Raw genomic sequence first — 19,685 nt, 5'->3', positions numbered from 1 at the left:
CTCACTAATGCTCTTATAAAGGCGTGGAGGACAGTACTATATGGAGAAACACAGAGATCAACACCTTTGAATCAGGAAGCATTTCAGAAGAGGTAGACTCTAAAACATTTTACACATATTTCATTTATATTTTCTTTTTTATATGTGTACAATACTTAGCAAAATCTATGTCAAAAAGTTTGATAGTTCTTTCAATCAATCTAAAGTTAAAATTCTGCATAAGTAAGCATTTTGTTATAATTATTTTGCAGCTCTTATATTTCTTAGCAGTACCTGAAACGAAGGTGTTTGGTCTAAAAAAAAAGTATATATTATTAGGCATCATATGTTTGTATGTGTTCAGTGGATCTCAGCCAAAGGTTGTTGAACCATTAGAGCCACCACAGCAATTTCTAAGCATTCTGAACATAGTACATTTACCTGTAAAAAGGCAACCTGGGTTAAATTCAACCTTCTTGTGCTTTCAGCTAAATTATATCAGGTTAGCACCACTGATTATCTCCTAATCAGAAGGTCTGGCAGATATATGCATCTTTGTGAGATGTATTTGATAACATTTGATTATTTGATAACGTTTTGCAAAACATGATGTCCATGGATAAGAGAAAGAATGAGATAGTTAAAAGACATCAAGATTATATTAAAAGGACCACCTTAATATGTAATATTTTAATGACATCTTTTAAAAAAATTTTACACCTAGTCATACTTACTTTTGGGCCTGAAATTCACTAAGTCTTCAAACATCTATTTATCTACTAGGAATATTGAGTCTTTTAACCAGTGTTTAATTAATCTGACTCGAGGTTCATTTATTTTTAAAAAAGAAAGAAGGAAAGTAGCTGTTTGGGAAATCAGCTTCTGAGTCTCCAGTCCCTTATTCCCACAGTCCATACACCATCAGATATTTGAACACTCCAAACAGTTTAATCTGTTTTCAGGCTACGTGCCAGTGAAACCAAATATGGTACACAAAAAGACATCTATCCTGTTAACATGAGTGAGAGGAAGAGAACAATTAGATAATGCAGTAATGTCTTCAGATGTGTACAGAAGAAGCTCTTTTTAGAATATGTTTTTAAAATTACTTGACATCACCTTGTGTAAGTTAAACAGGATTTGGTTCTCAGTATTTTCTTCCTTTAGAGCTGTCTTTCCAAGAAGGATGATTAAGTGAAATATAAACATCCACATGAAAAGTGGACTGGTTTTTCAAACATTTTAGTGATTTGTTTTTTAAATAAACAACTGATCGTTGTTACCTTTAGTGAAGATACAGTATTCCTTAGATTGTTACATAACGAAAAGTAAATTTTTAAAGTTTTTGTATATACATAGCCTGCAAATGCTTCAGTAATGATCTAACTTAGATGCTGTTTAAATTTAACTTTTGTTAGACTGTTAGCCAGTACTCTGTATGTGCTGTACAGAGTGATAGTGTGATGCCATATGGTGGGTATAAAACAACCTTTCATTTTCTAAAAAATTGTAGTTTAATGGACAATTTTGCTTTATAGTATTTTTTTTTTTCCTTTTTAAGGAGGTATCTGAGTTTTTAAATCTTGTGTTTAAGTAGTACCACTGATGGGAACATTTTATGGAGCTCAGAGAATGAACAGTAGTTTTCTCCGAAGGTAAACTGTGAACTGGGGGTATTATGAAGTGAGCACTGAAGTCTCGGAGAACTACAACAGCATAGCATATTGTGAAAATCTGGAACCGGCACCTTGAGAGAATGAGGATTAACCCCCTTGAGTTATTAATGGCTGACTTTGAAGGATCCCTCACTGTCCCTGTGTTGCTTTCGATCCTTTTTTATAGCACATGGTGGCCTTTTAAAAATACAGTAATATACTATTTCTTAGTCTGTGTCTTTTTAATATTACCACTTCTAAAGTTGCAGAAAATATCCAGAGATAGAGTTTAGAGATTATATTGACAATCTTAAATGTGTTTATGTTGCCTTTTTAAGATGCCATTTATTATCAGTATAAGGAGAATATTCTTCATAGAAGAATATGAACGAATTAGCTAAAACATTCGGATAGACATTTATCCCTTTCTTCATGCTTTTTATTGGAATGCGTTACTAAAAGTAGCTTAGGGTATAAGCAAATTACTTCATTTTGATTCTAGATGCTGAGCTCCTAATAGCTTTTAAATTTATACAGTTTTTGTTTAGCTGTCAAAACATTTAATTATATCATGCCCAAAGGTGTAAAGCTGTCAAATAAATCCGAGTTTCAGCATAAACAATTGCTAAGTTACATGTGCTACTTACGCTGTAGTTGTTACTGGGCAGCTTGTGAACCTGTTTTTGGGGGAGGGGTGTGCCGAGGAACATTAACTCAGCAGGTACAGAACAACATTGGCCCAATGAATTGATGATTACTTGTAAAACAGCAGGCAGTAATGCCCCAAGTCTTTGTAATTCCTCTCTTTATAAAATAAAGCAGGCCAGAGAGTGTGGTGGATTCTTTGGCTCAATTTGCACTGTAAGAAAGCTGTCTTTTTGCAAAAATATGTATTCTTTCTTTCCTTACCTCCACCTTATTCTCTGGTTTCTCTTCAAAAACAGATGTACCCCATTTATGTTTTACTTCTCCTTCATTCTAGAGTAAACGAAGTGCTGTAACTAATCAACAATTAATTATAAATTATAAGTTTAGTTTTCTAAAACACTTTTAAAGAAAGGAAAATTTTAAAAATTTTAATTAGCCTTAATATCTAGTTATTCTATAAATAAAATTTTTAGTATTTGATGACATTATTTGGAGGTAAATTTGTTAGCATAAATACTAATGCAGACTTCACTAATGCAAAATTCACTAAGAGGTAGGGGAGTAAAGTAAATTAGTTCTACTTTGAAGCTTTTATTTTCTTCCCCTTTCAAAATGAATGGGAAGGCCCTTGAGAGGCCCTTGAATGAAAGCTGCTTTTCATTAGTGCTACCAAATACCTACTTGAAAGAGTTGAGTTCTAACTGAACACCCACACAAGAGAAAGGGAAAGCTTCATTTTTCTACTGGAGGACCATCAGCTAAATAGCTCTTGGCTTCTCTTTTCCAATCAGGTGGTTTCACATCAGAGTTAATTACTCCAGTCATTTATTCTAATCACCCTCCTCTTATGGCTAGCTGCATTCTGTCATGGGGTGGCATCGTTTGAAGCCAGTTAAGTTTGAAAACCACTGCAGGGTACTTGAGGCTCATTAGTGAGGCCTATCCATGCCTGGCTTTGGATTTGCTCCCTGATTAACTCTGCATCTCTCGGCCTAGCTCCCTCCTCTCACTGTCCACCAGCCCCCACTCCTCCGTGCAGTCTCTCAAACAGGAATGTTTCAATTAACTCTTGCCATGCTGTTTGTCTTTTCACCTCATATTTAAGAAAAATTTAAATGCTTAGATTGCTTCTAATATATTTTGCTAGACTCTGACCTATAACTGCATCCTATGAGTTGAATTTAACTACAATGGTAGACATTCTACAAAAAGAGTTATATTTTTGAAGAACAAAGGAGGAAAATAGTAGCCTCAGAGTGAATACAGTTATGTCCTTTATTCAATTCTCCTAATCTAATAAAGATAGTGATTCTAACTCATATTTTATAGTATTCTAATATGTCTTACTGGCTATCATAGGGGTTGTCTGAAAGGCTTAAAAAAAATCTCAAAACCGCCTTATTCTTTGACACTGTTTTTTCTTATCAGCTATAGTATTTTAATTTAAAAGCATTTGTCAAATGGTACATTTAAGAGATATTAAAATCACAAAAACAAATAATGTTTGTGCTATACTTTTTTAAAATAAAAAAATCTAATCCATATTTTGAATAGTTTGAGCAGTGTTATTACATGGAAGTATTTAAGATATTTTCCAAATATTAACAGAAACGTAGAACCAATTGGGTAGTTACATGAAAATGTTTAAGTAGGAAATAACAGAAATTTTCTGTTCTTTCTGCATAGTAGTTTCATTTAAAGAAATCAAATAGTTCATGTGTCAAAACAAAATATAGAACTTAAAATACATGAAATCACTTTTTTTTTTTTTTTTTTTTTGAGATAGCGTTTCACTCTTGTTGCCCAGGCTGGAGTGCAATGGTGGGATCTCAGCTCACCACAACCTCTGCCTCCCTGGTTCAAGAGATTGTCTTGCCTCAGCCTCCGGAGTAGCTGGGATTACAGGCATGTGTCACCACACCCAGCTAATTTTGTATTTTTAGTAAAGACGGGGTTTCTCCATGTTGGTCAGGCTGGTCTCGAACTCGACCTCAGGTGATCTGTCCATCTTGACCTCCCAAAATGTTGGGATTACAGGCGTGAGCCACCGTGCCCGGCCTAAAATCACATTTTCATAAGTTGCTAATGTCATGGACGTTTAGAAATTTGCAGAATAAACTCCTATTATTAACTATTCCTAAAATAGTTTTTTTGTTTAATGGATTGGTTATTTATTATAGAGTCTTTGGACTTAGCAACTAGTATATTGGTATCATTCTCTGTCTTGCTCTAAAGGCTGTTTATTTTTAAAATATCATAATGAGGCTGGGTGCAGTTGCTCACTCCTGTAATCCCATCTCTTTGGGAGGCCAAGGCAGGCAGATTGCTTGAGTTCAGGAGTTCGAGACCAGCCTGGGCAACATGGCGAAACTCTGTCTCTACAAAACATATAAAAATTTGCCAGGTATGGTGGCATGCTTGTAGTCCAGCTACTTGGGAGGCTGAAGCAAGATGATCACTTGAGCCCAGGAGGTCGAGGCTGCAGTGAGCTGTGTTCACACCACTGCACTCCAGCCAGAGTAACAAAGTGACACCCTGTTTCTCTTTCTCTCTCTCTCTCACACACACACACACACACACTTTCTCTCTCTTTGTGTGTGTATATATATTATATATATTTATGATATACATTTTTATATTTTATTATGATATAAAATATTATAGTGAATATATGGTTACATTAATGAAAAAGAGGCCTAGAATATAAATTTCTTATCCAGCTCAATAAATATTTATTGGGCATCTACTATATGCTCAGTTCCAAGAATACAGGTATAATCTATACCTTCTAGGAGCTTACATTCCAGTTAATAAAAGAGAAAAATAAGCTGTAATACAAGTGGAAAGTATTGGTTTTAAAAATGCATGTGTCAAAGCAAAAAACCAGTTGAAAGAACAGTAAAACCTATAAATAAAGCCTCCACATCAACATGGCACACCAGATTTAGTATATACTCAGCAATACTTATTACTAGTATTTCTAAATGATATATGTGAAACCAATTAAAAGTAATCCATGTTATGTAGTGGTTTCATATTTTTAGAGTTTTCATATTGCAGCTTTGGTTCAAAAGGATGTGTTGTGGTTAATATGGCTTTAGGAGTCAAAAATCTGGGTTCAGGTCACAACTCTGACATTTACTAGCTGTGACACCAGACAATTTGCTTAAGCATTCTTAGCTTCATTTGTAAAACAGTTTTTAAAAATGTGGTGCTTATAGGATTATTGTAAGGATTAAATAAAATAATCCATGTAAAACATATAGCATAAAGCTGGGCACAGCATAAATACTCACTAAATGTTAAATGCTGCTGGTATTGTTATAGTGTGGTGGTGGTGATTTAGTTGGACAGTGCATTTCCCCCAAGTTGACCTCTAGATGCATTTTCTTTGCATAACATACTGACTTTCTTGAGCCTTTGTCAAGTGTATTAGGGATATCATTTGCATCTGTCTTCTGGACACTATTGAAGAAAAATTAAACCTTGAAAGATGATACTTTAATATCCACTTCACTTTTTTTTCTTTCCCATGTAATCATTCTACCTCAAATTTGATTGTATGGTTAACAAACTGCAGACAGCTCATTTTGCAGTGGCTAGTAATCACAGAAATTTTTCACATTTTCTATAACTCTGCCAAACCAGCACTGTATCAACCAAGTAAAGTGGCTATGGTCAATTTCACGCTTCTTATACAATGCTTTAAGATCTAGTCCCTCAGCATAGACATTGAATTGTGGTACATCAGAAGAATTTCTTAAATGCCATTCATTCATTCAACAGACATGTATTAGGGGCCTACTGGATAATTGGATCTGTGATCACAAAATTGGAAGACTGTGACACCTGCCCTTTGGGGCTGCCATTATGAGAAGCAGACAGACATGACAGTAACTAATTAGAGAAATAGATTAAGTGATATAGTCATTCATTCTACAAATATTTTGTGAGTACCTACTACATACTGGTTATACAGCAGTGAGAAAGATGGTATATAGTACCTGCCCTTTTGGAATTTATTGTTTTGTAAGGGAAATAGATAATAAATAAAAAAGTAAACAAATAAATATATATATAACTTGTGATAATGTGTAATATAATAAATATACTTGTATATATACCATGAAGGAGTAGCAAGATTACCATGAAAGCATTTAACATTATGTGTAGAGAGAGACACAAAGAGAGAAAGAGAGAGAATAAATATATATTCTGGGACCAAAAGAGGAAATGCCTTGTTCTGTTTCTGGGGAAGGTTGAGGAAGGCTTAGCCAAGGAACCCACATGTAACCTTAGTCTTTGAGAATGAATAGGGGTTTGCCAGGCAGGGAGTAAGATGATGGAATGGACATTACAGATATAAGAAGCAGTGTGAACAAAGATATCAAGGTTATAGTACTGTACATGAGCTAAACTGTTTTTTGTTTTGTTTTGCTTTGTTTTTTGAGACAAGGTCTTGCTCTGTCGCCCAGGCTGGCATACAGTGGCACAATCACACCTCACTGCAGCCTCAACTGCTGAGGCTCAAGTGATCCTCCCACATGAGCCTCCCAAGTAGCTGGGACTACAAGCACTCTACCATGCCTTGCTATTTTTTATTTTTTATTTTTTTGTATTTTCAGTAGAGATGGGGATTCATCATGTTGCCCAGGCTGCCAGGCTGCCAGGCTGATCTCGAACTCCTGGGTTCAAGTGATCCACCTACCTCAGCCTCCCAGTGTGCTGGGAATACAGGCATGAGCCACCGCATGCAGCCACATGAGCTAAACTTAATTCAGATGGTAGACTGAAGTACGTGTTTGAGAGAACTGTGGGTGGTGTGTATGGAAATATATGACTGGAGGCAGATTACATGATAAATCTTTAATGCCTTGTAAATAGTATGGACTTTTTTCTTTGGGGAGGTGGTGGCCAAAAGGAGTTCCTGGACCAACAGCATCAATATCACCTGAGATCTTGTTATAAGGGCAAATTCTTGGACTCTGCCCCGATCTACTGGAACAGAGACTGTGGATTGGAGCCTGTTTTAACAAGTTCTCCAGCTAATTTTGGTGTGTATTAAAGTTGGAGATCCACTGCTTTAGGGAAAGGAGAAAAGTTTTAAGGAGAACAGTGACTTGGCTAGGTTTTAGATAGCAGTTCGTATGGAGGAGGGATTGAAGAGGGAAATTTTAGAGATAAAGAAACAGTTTGGGTACCGATAGAATAATTGAACAAAGAAACCATGAAGCATGATACCAAAGGTAGTCCCAGTGAAAGGAAAAGAAAGAATGACTTGGGAAGATATTTAGGAGGCTTATTGTCTGATAAAGTTTTGTAGGGAGAGGGGAAAGGAGAAGTCAAGATGACTGCCACATTTCTGAATTGGCTGACTAGATGAAGGACCTAGTCCCTCACCAGAAAGACAAGAAAAGGAGCAAGTGTCAGAGGAAATACTATTCATTTGGTTTTTGATATGTTAATTTTGAGTTATGTGAAGCACACCAAAAAAAGTAGTGGGATGGGCGAGGCGCGGTGGCTTATGCCTGTAATCCTAGCACTTCGGGAGGCCAAAGCAGGCAGATCATGAGGTCAGGAGATCGAGACCATCCTGGCTAACATGGTGAAACCCTGGCTCTACTAAAAAATACAAAAGATTAGCCAAGCATGGTGGCGGGTGCCTGTAGTCCCAGCTACTCAGGAAACTGAGGCAGGAGAATGGCGTGAACCCGGGAGGCGGAGCTTGCAGTGAGCCGAGATCACGCCACTGCACTCCAGCCTGGGCGATGGAGTGAGACTCCGTCTCAAAAAAAAAAAAAAAAAGTGGTGTGATGGGTAGTTGGCATTTTGGATTTGAAGCTCCAAAGAGGTAGTAATTGTTGATTGAAGTAATTGAAGTGTGGCTCATCTAGCCTGGGTTATACCAGAGGCAGAGGGCCTGGGACTGAATCTTGAGGAGAATAAACACTGAAATGTTAGAGGAAAAAGACCCTATATTAAGAAAATGAATAGGAAAATCAGAAATGTAGAAAGAGAATCTGGAGAGAGAATGTCAAGTGAGATGAAGAAAGAGAAACAAACACCATAATGCAGAGAGGTGAAATGAGAAAAGATGAGCATCCACTGGATTCAGACAGTTAGTAATCTTTGCAAAAACATTTTCAGTGGTGTGCCTGTAACAGAAAGAGGAGAAACTAGTTAAGAAGTGAAAGGGAAGTAAGGAAACATAAATAACAAATGTATTTAACTCTTGCAAGAAGTCTCTATTGTTGACCTCATACTGCGTATGTATTCATGGCTACTTAAAAATAATTTTAAAAGACTGACTCTATTAACTAATCATTATTCAATCGAAAATGCAGAAAGAATCAGACCCAAAATATTGGGAATCAGAGTGTTATTGTAGATGTTAAAAAATCTCTAGGAGTAGACAGAGACTCGTTATCTGCTACTAAAATGAAGTGTCTTTTATGAGTTTTGTGAATACATCCACATTACAGATGTCATATGTCTGACTTTCAGCAAAGATTATGTCCCCTATACTAAGTTGTGGTCTATGGCTATATGGTAATTCTTAAAGTACATAACTGATAGAGCTGAGTAGCCAAAATTTAAGAACTCTAACTAAGGACCTTTAAGGATGGAAAGTTTGTAGATTACAACATAGTTGGTAGAATTAGCCCTTTTACCTTTATTATTTAGAGGATAGTCATAATGCCGTCTTTCAGATGCTGCCACATTTCTTCAGAGATCTATAAGTGGCTGAAGAATATACACTGTAGGACATTATGTCTGTTTCACACTTGAAGATGTTATATTTCTGCTGTCATTTCCTAAGGTGTAGCCATTCTTCACGGCACTGAGAATTGTAATGGCCTCTTCAAAACTGCATTGAAGGTCATTTTAGTCTGGCAGTTACTTCGTACTTTGTAAGGTTTATCTTTATTTTCAGTAAGATAAGGTGTATTTTGAAAGTGTTAAGTATTGTTAACTCCTGCATTCTGTCTTGTATCAAAATCTGGATGCAGATTCAGTATTTGGAACTGAATAAAGCCTCACCTTCCAGTTGATAACCACTAGTCACATGTGGTTGTTGATCACTCGAAATGTGGCTAGTCTGATCAACATGTGCTGTCCATTGTAAGTGTAAAATATATACCAGATTTCTGAGATTTAATACAAAATAATTTCTATGTTGATTACATGTTGAAATGATATTTTGTATATTCTTGATAAGATATTACCATGTCATTAAAACAGTTTTACTGTTTTTTTTTTTAAACTTTTTAAAATGTGGCTACTATAGGCTGGTCATGGTGACTTAAGCCTGTAATCCCAGCAATTTGGAAGGCCAAGGCAGGAGGATTGCTTGAGCTCAGGAGTTCAAGACTGGCCTGGGCAATACAGCGAGACCCTGTCTCATTTTTTAAAAAAATATTTTTTATAAATTAAAAAAATGCGGCTACTAGAAAATTTTAAATTGCATATCTGGCATGGATATATTTCTGTTGGACAAAACTGGTATAAAATCCTTGGGGTGATTTTGTTACACAGAATTTTTTTGGCTTGTGCATTCCACTATTGAACATGAGCGTATTTTCTTTTTTCTTTTTTTGAGACGGAGTGTTGCTCTGTCACCCAGGCTGGAGTGCAGTGGTGTGATCTTGGCTCACTGCAACCTCCGCCTCCCGGATTCAAGAGATTCTCCTGCCTCAGCCTCCTGAGTAGCTGGGATTACAGATGCATGCCACCACGCCCAGCTAATTTTTTGTATTTTTAGTAGAGACGGGGTTTCACCATGTTGGCCAGGCTGGTCTTCAACTCCTAACCTCATGATCCACCCGCTTCGGCCTCCCAAAGTGCTGGGATTACAGGCGTGACCCACCGTGCCTGGTCAAACATATTTTAATACTTTAATAGGGTATAAACTTCCACTAAAATTCTCAGCCTTAGATCCAAAACAAAGGCTTAGGGTTAATTTCAAGTCTATAAAAGGAAGTCCAAAATATTAATACTAAGTTCAAAACTCAACTAATCTTCTACCATGTAAACAATTTCTCCTCTATTATGGTTAAGGTTCAAACTGATCACCCTAAATTCCTTTTTCTTCACCCCTCACACTGGTAATCAGTTGCTATAAGTAATAACTTATATCTTAAATCTTTCTGAACTCTGTCCCCTCTTCACTCCAGATGCTACTTTCTTGACTAAGGCTCCAACTACCTCTCACTTAGACTATGGTAGTAGTCTTAGAGCTGACCTTTTGCTCCCCTTTCCTTCTTCCAAAGGGATGTCTCATTTCAGTATCCCCAGAGTCTAGCACAAGACCAATAGTAACCACTCAATAAATATTTATTGAATGAGTAGATGAGAGAGATGGTAACATTAATAGAAAGTTGCAGAATGTATAATACTTTTAGTCCTATATAATATACAAGTATGCAATCGCATACACAATGTAAATGCAGATGTAATTTGATTCTCTGGCTGAACTTAATGCTTTATATTCAGCAACTTCTGCTTTTTTTTAATTCAAGTTTTTCTTTATTGGATATTCTTAGGAGTAATGACATAATAAATGTTCTACTTTGCCAAGGATTTTGATTTGCCAGTATAAGTTTATGGCAGTCAGTCCAGGGAATCATTGGTGCCATGCAGACAGCTCCTTGTTTTTGTCTGGAGTCCTCATGGGATTAAACTACATCTGGCAATAAGTAGAGATTCTGGTCTGGCCATCTTCAAAGGCAAGAGACTGCTAGTATTTATCAGATCTATATGGATAAGCAAATGGGAAGGGATTAAATTTTTTTTATTTTGTTTTCCTTCCTTTTGTAACTGACTATATAATATAAAACCTACAGGAGTTCATACAGTAAATTAATACATTTTGTGATGGCTGCTGAAGAGGAAACCTATTCATTTTTCTATACCTAGGTGGATAATTGACCACTTTAGATTAATATTTTTATTACTTATATCTATGTTTATAACTAGTTTATCTTAGAAAACATAACAGCAATTTAAAGTCCTCAACATTAAGTTTCTAGGGATACTTAACTAATTTTTTAAAGAGTTGAACATCTAGTATACCTGTTTTAAACATTTAATGTCTATAAATATTACAGCATCATGTTTGGAATTTGGAAGTTTTTGATGCATATTTATCTATGTGAGAAAGTTTACCTTTGAGCCTGTTTTAAGGTAGGCTAGTCTACCTTCCAAGTAATGGCGAGCCTGCCTTTCATACAGGCTGTGTCCTTCTCCTTATATTCTTCACATTCTTAAGAGGTTATTAGTCCTGGGACTCAGTTTACCTGTTATTGAAGCATATTAGCTCTGCATTTAACTAACAAAATAAAATGGCTGCATTCCAGGTACTTGTCATGAAGCACAATCTAGAACCTACCGTTCAAAGCCTCCCTAAGAGAAATAATATTTGTGCAAGATTATCTGAAGAATATGTGGTCTCCCCATTTGTCTATACTTTAAATCTATCTCAGGATTAACTCAGTCCCTCTGAGAGTTACATACCTGGATTCCATCATATTGCCAAGGGAGGAATTTCTTATCTCAGGAATAGAAATAATGTGTTTTTCCAGGCCATCTGGTTTGTTTTTACATTATGGTCATTTTTGTCTTCTGTAATTGTTCGTGTTTCTTTCTTTATGTTGCCTGCTAGAAAGCTTAGCAGCAAATACATGGCTCACCATATATAGATTTGTTAAAACAAGTATTTGAAATTTCATGGCATAGTTTTTATATGATATCTCCTTTTAAATTTTGCATTGCCTCACTTCTCTTTTGTTAAATGTATCTTGCTGCATATATATCACTGTAAGCTCTATGAATTATTTTCTGAACAAAGGCTTGCAAAATGCAAACACATAAAAGAAATAGGTATAATTTTTCCCCATCCATTTTTACTAAAGGTTTTTTTTAAAAAAAAAAAGCTCAATATCCCTATGTGTGTGATACTATAATTAGTTTAGCATATCTGTATGTTGTGAATTCCTAGATTTTAGATGAAAAGTGGCCTAAGGTTGAAATGTTAATTAAATGTTTTAATGTTCTGTAGTTCTAAAGAATATAGTTGGATAAAATGTCAGTATATAGGAGTATTTTAAACATTTTTTAAAAATCATCTCTCTGTAAAGGAAGGTAATTGTACAAGTTTGTCTAATCCTTTTGATCTTGGCACACAGCAATACAGACTTCAGTTGAGATTAAAACTATGAATTTCAAAGGAAACATGGCCTTCAGTGTATAAAATATATAACAGCTGGTTGACTAGTCCATTTAAAACTACACAATAACAATCGTAGACAGAATGATTCTCCTGCCAAAAGATGCATGAGTGCTTGATGGTTATATCAAGATATGATACTAACTCACGCTTTTCTTTAGTAATGATATAAATGTAGAAATGAACTGTGTACTGCTGGCTCAAAATATCTCTTCTGCCCAACAGTTCAAGGGCAGTTTAGAAGTACAGAACCCCTTTTAGTGATTTCTCTATCTGCTTTTCAGGCTGAACTTCAGTATGTTGTTGACTAAATTTCATTTTTTAAAACTGTCTGATACAATTTTTATTCTTAGCATCCCACAGTTTTTTCCCTAAATCTTTGATCCTCCATTTTTACCTTCTTGGGCTTCATGACTTTATTGATCTTAATGTCACAATTTCACACATATTTTTAAGCTCTCAAAATTAAACTTTTCTTTGTAAATAGTATAAAGCTTGTTTCACATTATATATATATATATATGTATATTAAGGTAAATAGCTGAACTCTGAAGCATTGTGATTTTATATATAATCAGTGTGGAGGAAATTGATGCTCATATTAATGGATTTTAGTTTATTAAATATTTCCATTGTGTTTTACCTGAAGATGTAATCTTTAAATTAGTGAAATTGATGCATTTTTTTTTTTTTTGGAAAAAGGAGGATTGATGTGAATTTGTCACTTCTGGCAAGTCACATTTAGAAAACATATTTGTATTCTGAATTTATATCCATCCAATATGAAAAAATGTTAATTTTCTGTGACCTTTGTTAGAAAATTTTGATACAACATAGTTAACAGCAAATTTTCTTTTATTTTCTTTAGATTTATTTCAAATAAGGAAACTTACCTATAGATAAAATTGAAATTTGCTAAAGTCACTCAGATTCACTGCAAATTCAGAGCCAGCATTTAAGGAGTTAATGCATCTTATTAGGGGGACAGGAAATCTGGCAACTATTGCAGAAACTAGATCTAATGGTGCACACAAACAATTTGTCAGTCTTCTTAAACGTGAATAGCTTTCCGCAAAGTGGCTGCTCTTGCTTTGTTTGAACAGGCTAAACTTTTCCTTTTTGGACTTTACATCTTAGAAGTGAAATGTGATCCACATATTCAATCAAAATCATTTAATTCAAAGCATATTTTGATTGGAACAAAGTTGACATGGAAAGAAACTCTAGAATAAAAAAGTTGAAAGGACTTTATATCATATATTTAGCAGGAAAATTTGAAACAGTTCTAATTAGGCTGAAAAAAACAGCTTTCTTCAATGTAAATTACAAAGGTCATATATCAATGTTAAGGAAACATTACCACTAGTGTTTGAAATCCAGCACATGCAAACATAACAGACCAGTTCATTTTAAATCTCTGTGTGTGTATGTGTTTGTATAGGAAGAAGGCCGTATTACATGGATTTAAAATGAAAAATACTTAAAATTCCAAGTTTATAACTTTGTATATTACTGCCTTGCCAATCTAAATGTCAGTTCCTTTAAAACATATTGTTATCTATGTTCAAATGAATTAAGACTCTTAATTATAAGTACAATTAAAATTTTACAAAACGGATGTTTCATTCATTAAAAATATGATTAAATACATCTTATAAGTAAATGTATTTTAAGTCAGGAGGGTTAATCAGTGATTTTCCTTTTCTCATTTGAAACTTACAGCTATGGCATTTTGTATCTCGGAACCTTTGTACCTTGGGCCTTCTAGAAGCTTGGGAGCGGAAGTAGTGGTACAGGTGTGCAGAAATGTATATCTGGGCTGCCTAGGCCTATTCTCTCTGTTTATAAAAAGTTTATAAAGAATATTTGATCTTTTTATTTAACTTTTTATAAAAATCATTTATCTCATAGATATTGCTAGTTTTTATTTAGCTTCTTTTTTTAATGGAGTGGTATGAGAATGTTTAGCCAAAGAATAAGTAAATATTAACATTGAGCTGGGAATGACAAGTATGAGAAACATAAATAATAAACAAATAAGGTTTCTTGGTCTTGAGGTAAACAATTATCTAATAATTTCCTTTGTTGATTGAAATTGGTTTTCTTGATTTTTACACTGGCAAAAATTTGGTTTTTTGAAAATAAAAGGAAATTACTAGTGTATCACTAATGCATGTGTAGATTAAATACATAGTTAATGCCTTTTAGTTTAGAATTTTTATTCTCAAATAGCTTAGAGTTTCTTGGAAAAAGCTATTTCTATATGTTATCACGTTTTTTGACTCTGCTATAGAAAATAAGAATAATTTTATATAACACTTTTTATAAAGAAATAATCTATTTCTTAAGTGAGTTAGTTTCAGGAAAGCATAGATTGTGTTCTTTCAGTGAGATTTGCTAAACATGCACACAGGCACACACATATATATATATACACACACATATATTGTAATTATTTCTGACACAGGGTTATACAAACCTCCTATTTATGAATAATTTACTATTATCTTTATAATATTAAAACTTTAATTTGTTGCGATTCTGCATGCAGAACAAACAAATGAAAGTTAGTAATAAGTGTATTTGACATCTGTATACTGTACTTTTTAGCATATCTGAAATCTTTTACTCTGCCTAATAGATCTCATTAAAAAAAAATAGATATTAGCGCCAAGACAGTTTGTCAACACTAATATGAGTCCCCCTGGATTGGATTGACAATTCGTGTGAGGCTTCATATGATAGTCTTTTCATAGTCTTATCTGATCCTTAACAATTGGACATTAGTCACTGATTTATTTTATAATAACTCAGATGAGTTGAATATTATTGTATTGTGTTGGACATTTTAGTGGATTTTCTTTTTTACAAATTTTACTCAGAGCACACATTGGATGTAAATGATGTATGCAGCCTGCTAGGGGAGTACTAACAATTGATTGGTTAGATTTGAGAGCAGCATGGGAAGAATGTTACTATCCCCTAGCTGCAAACCATATTTAACTCCAAGCTTAATGAGGACTGTCGGTTTTGAAGGCTTTGAAAAATCTCAAATGCTTAGCATTCCACTGGCATTTTTCATTTTTTTGTAACTAAAAATGTAGATCGAAATGAGAATTTTCTATATATGAAGAATTTTTTTAAAAAATCTTAATATATAAAAAAGCTATTTTAATATAGGTTTAATGATTTATGTTTTTAAATCTTAAAAATGGGAGTTATAAAAGGCAACCTCAGGGTATTCCATTTTGAATTACATTCTGTTTGTATTTTTTCCCTTAATTTCTTCCTGCCTGTCCTTCTCTCTCCCCTCAAGTCTTAAGTGCATTACCTACTTTTGGTTAGGCAGTTGTCATTCACTGATAGCAAAAGGATGTTAAAGTTCTGAACTGACTTTGTACTGAAATGACTTTGAAACTTCTTGGAATTCTCTTATACTTACCACATTGTTCTTTTAGGTCCCTTTTTAAAGCTTTGGTATATTGCAAGACATGCTTGAAGCTGACTAATGGAATTTTTAGTTGAGTGTTTGAGAAATTATTTGAAGTTTATTCATGAAGGTAATGTGTTTATCAGCTTCTGGAAGTGATTTTGCCAATAGTTCCACGAATTACTGGTCAACTCCTTAAGGACTGACCTATGACAATGTAAGGTGAGGTCTGAACCATGGCATTGTGGTGATCTCTGCATGTGTGTTTGCAGCATGATATGAGCACACAGTAGCTTTCCTTTCAGCATTTTTGCTTAAAATTCTGATGCAGTATCAAGATGTAAAGCTTTAAGCATCGAAATCTAACCAACTTTACCATTTTGAGTGTGCATAAAGAAGTAGTCAACCGTAAGGAAAATTAAACAGTTCTTTGTTTGGTGACACATAAAATAAAATTGCCCTAGTTATTGAGAAAATTCATTTGTACTTTGTCATTTGCTGAGCCTTCTAGAATTTTATGGTCTCAAATCACAACACCATGGACACTCAGGAGACTCCTGACTGTTTTATCTTATTAAACAATTTTGAAATCATTAATTTTTAATTAGCTTGGATGCAGGGTTTTTTTATTGTTTCAATAGTGTGTGTATATGAACTACACGTTTTTTATTTAAACTACTGGCGAGAGTACTATTTACGTAAATAAGTATAGGTTCTTTCTAAGAGTATATACTGTGAGTTTGCTTCATAGAGTAATATTTTTTGTAAACTCAGAGATATTATATGCTAATCTATTATAGTAGAGCTTTTCGGCAGTTTATGAACTCAGATTTCGAACAGCCACCAAAAAGGATGTAAGCGCGAAGATATGTATAGGTCCTTCCCTGATTGAAAGTTCTAATTAAGTGAATTGGAGAAAATTAACTGAAATTAGCTGTCAGAAAGTCACATTTAAATGAGTGATGAGCTAGTCTGGCAGTAAACATTTAAATGATATAAATTGCTATTTAAGTGTATGGTTTAATGTTTGTCATGCATTAATGTGACATGAGACTGCAGTGACAATCAAGCAGCTTGCTCTAATTTGAACATATTTAGGGCTTTTGTGTAGAGTGCACTGCACACAAATTAAGACAATTGCTGTTTTTATGTGTCATTGTAAATGTGCCTACCCCATACCCCCATCCCTACCCAAGGTCTAAGTTAATGAAACCAACGTATCATTTCTGTGTGTAACTTGCATTAGTAGTTCATAGATTTTTTTCAAATTTATGTACTTAAAATAGGCATTTACTTAAAGTTATCACAAGCTTCTCTCTTCTTATTTCAAGTAAAATATGAAGCAGTTTTGTGCTCTCATATCTGTTTAATAAATTTGTAAAAGCATTTTAGAAGAGATGTCTAAAACAGTAACTTTCTCAATTGAAGCTAGCTAAATATTTTTAAGGCATATTTCATTTAAGGTATACTTTGGGATGTGATAATTGTGTAGAGTTTTGTTTACAAAATTATATTTTCAGTTTTATATTTGTGATATATCATAAAACTATGTTAAATATTAAAGGAATTTTTTTTGTATTTAGCTATAAACATTTCTTTTTCATAGGCACTTATTTTAATAAAGCATATCTTTACACAAGTGTCCACATGTAAAGGAATAGGAACGTCTTTTGTCACAAGATGGTTTATATCTCATTGGTTACTTGCTATACAAGTTGTTCAGTTTTGTTTTAAAACCAACAGATCTCTTATAACATAGCAGCAAGCCATACTGAAAATACATCACAATCATAGACTTACTACTCTAAAAATAAGAATCAATTTCAATGAGATACATTACCAGATATAAGTTGGTACAGCAGTCTCCTCCTTATCCACAGTTTTGCTTTCCGGAATTCCAGTTACCTGTGTTTAACCAAGATCTGAAAATGTGTGAGTACAGTACAATCAGATACTTTGAGGTAGAGACAGAGACCACATTTACATAACATTTATTACGGTATATATTTTTTACAGTATATCATTATTGTTCAATTTTGGTGTTATTGTTGTTTATCTCTTACTGTGCCTGATTTATAAATTAAACTGTATCATAGGTATTTATGTATAGGAAAAAACATAGTACATATAGGTATAGGGTTTGGTTCTATTCATAGATTCAGGCATCTACTGGGGGTCTTGGAACATACCCCTGTGGATGAGGGGCGATTACTGTATAGTTGGTTTTTTTTTTTGTTTTGTTGTTGTTGTTGTTGTTGTTGTTTTGAGACAGAGTCTCACTCTGTCACCCAGGCTGGAGTGCAGTGGCGTGATCTCGGCTCACTGCAAGCTCCACCTCCTGGGTTCATGCCATTCTCCTGCCTTAGCCTCCTGGGTAGCTGGGACTACAGGCGCCCGCCACCACGCCCGACTAATTTTTTGTATTTTTAGTAGAGACAGGGTTTCACTGTGTTAGCCAGGATGGTCTTGATCTCCTGACCTCGTGATCTGCCCACCTCAGCCTCCCAGAGTGCTGGGATTACAGGCATGAGCCACCGTGCCTGGCCTACTGTATACTTTTAATTAAGCTTCAGAGTTTATGTTTGAAAACTCTTTGATTTTAATATAATTATTTATTGTTAAACTAATCCATAATGCTAAACTTTGATGTTGGAATGATTTTGAACAATATTAAATAATATAAAGATGGATACTTTCCTAAAAAATGTCTTGAGTTTTTAAAACTCTTTAGTACTTATAACGTTATTAAATTCACCAAACATTATTGGCATCTATTATGTTTTAGGCACAACGCTTGTAACTGGGAATATAATGATGGATAGGAAATGGATCTTGTGCCTAGCATCTCAACCAAATACTTGATTGTGTTCATTCGTTATTTATTGGACACTATTATGTTAATAGCATCAAATATTTGGTCAGGTTTGATATTAATACCTAGAATAAAAATTCAGTAATTATAAGTATCCCCCACAAAATCTAATTTGTTAGCATAAGAACTCAATCAACATAACTAAATAATTTGGTTACAGATGTTGAAATAGACTAGAAAATATTTTAATTCTAGAAAAATAATAAATATTTCAAGTGGATGGTAAATTTTTAACATTTTCACATTTAGTTTCCCAAAATAGTCTTTGCCTTGTATGGCCTCCTTTGTTTGAAGCATAAATCGAGTACCTGTCAGGCTCTGAGTTACAGATGTGACCAAGATAGGCCCAGTCCTGGTCCTCAGTGCTGTCAGTACGGTAGAAGAATACTGAAACTTACACATTTATTATAATTAATTATGCCAAGTGCCGGAAAGCCTCTAATTATAAACAAAGGAGGACAGATTCTGTTAGAAACTAGGACATCAGATAAGTTTCTTTCTTTTTTTTTGAGACGGAGTTTCGCTCTTTTCCAGGCTGGAGTGAAGTGGCGTGATCTCGGCTCATTGCAACCTCCGCCTCCCAGGTTCAAGCGATTCTTCTGCCTCAGCCTCCTGAATAGCTGGGATTACAGGCACAGGCCACCACACCCAGCTAATTTTTGTATTTTTAGTAGAGACTGGGTTTCGTCATGTTGGCCAAGCTGGTCTCAAACTCCTGACCTCATGGACTGCCCACCTTGGCCTCCCAAAGTGCTGGGATTACAGGCGTAAGCCGCCGCTCCTGGCCACAAGTTCTGTTTTTTAAAAATCTTTGTTCACAGTAAAGTTAGTGTTAAACTTTACTGCTTGCTCTAAATGTCTCTCTATATTTTTAAA

General features: G+C 34.6%; 1 protein-coding gene across 3 annotated transcripts in view; it reads left to right on the top strand.

Annotated features, from left to right (window-relative positions):
- Window positions 1-19,685, top strand: part of LRBA (LPS responsive beige-like anchor protein) — a 763,816-nt gene that overhangs the window by 659,672 nt on the left and 84,459 nt on the right. The window lies entirely within an intron of this gene.

Source organism: Pongo abelii, chromosome 3, assembly GCF_028885655.2.
Source record: "Pongo abelii isolate AG06213 chromosome 3, NHGRI_mPonAbe1-v2.0_pri, whole genome shotgun sequence".
Classification (NCBI taxonomy): Eukaryota; Metazoa; Chordata; class Mammalia; order Primates; family Hominidae; genus Pongo; species Pongo abelii.
This window is presented reverse-complemented; position numbering and strand designations above follow the sequence as displayed.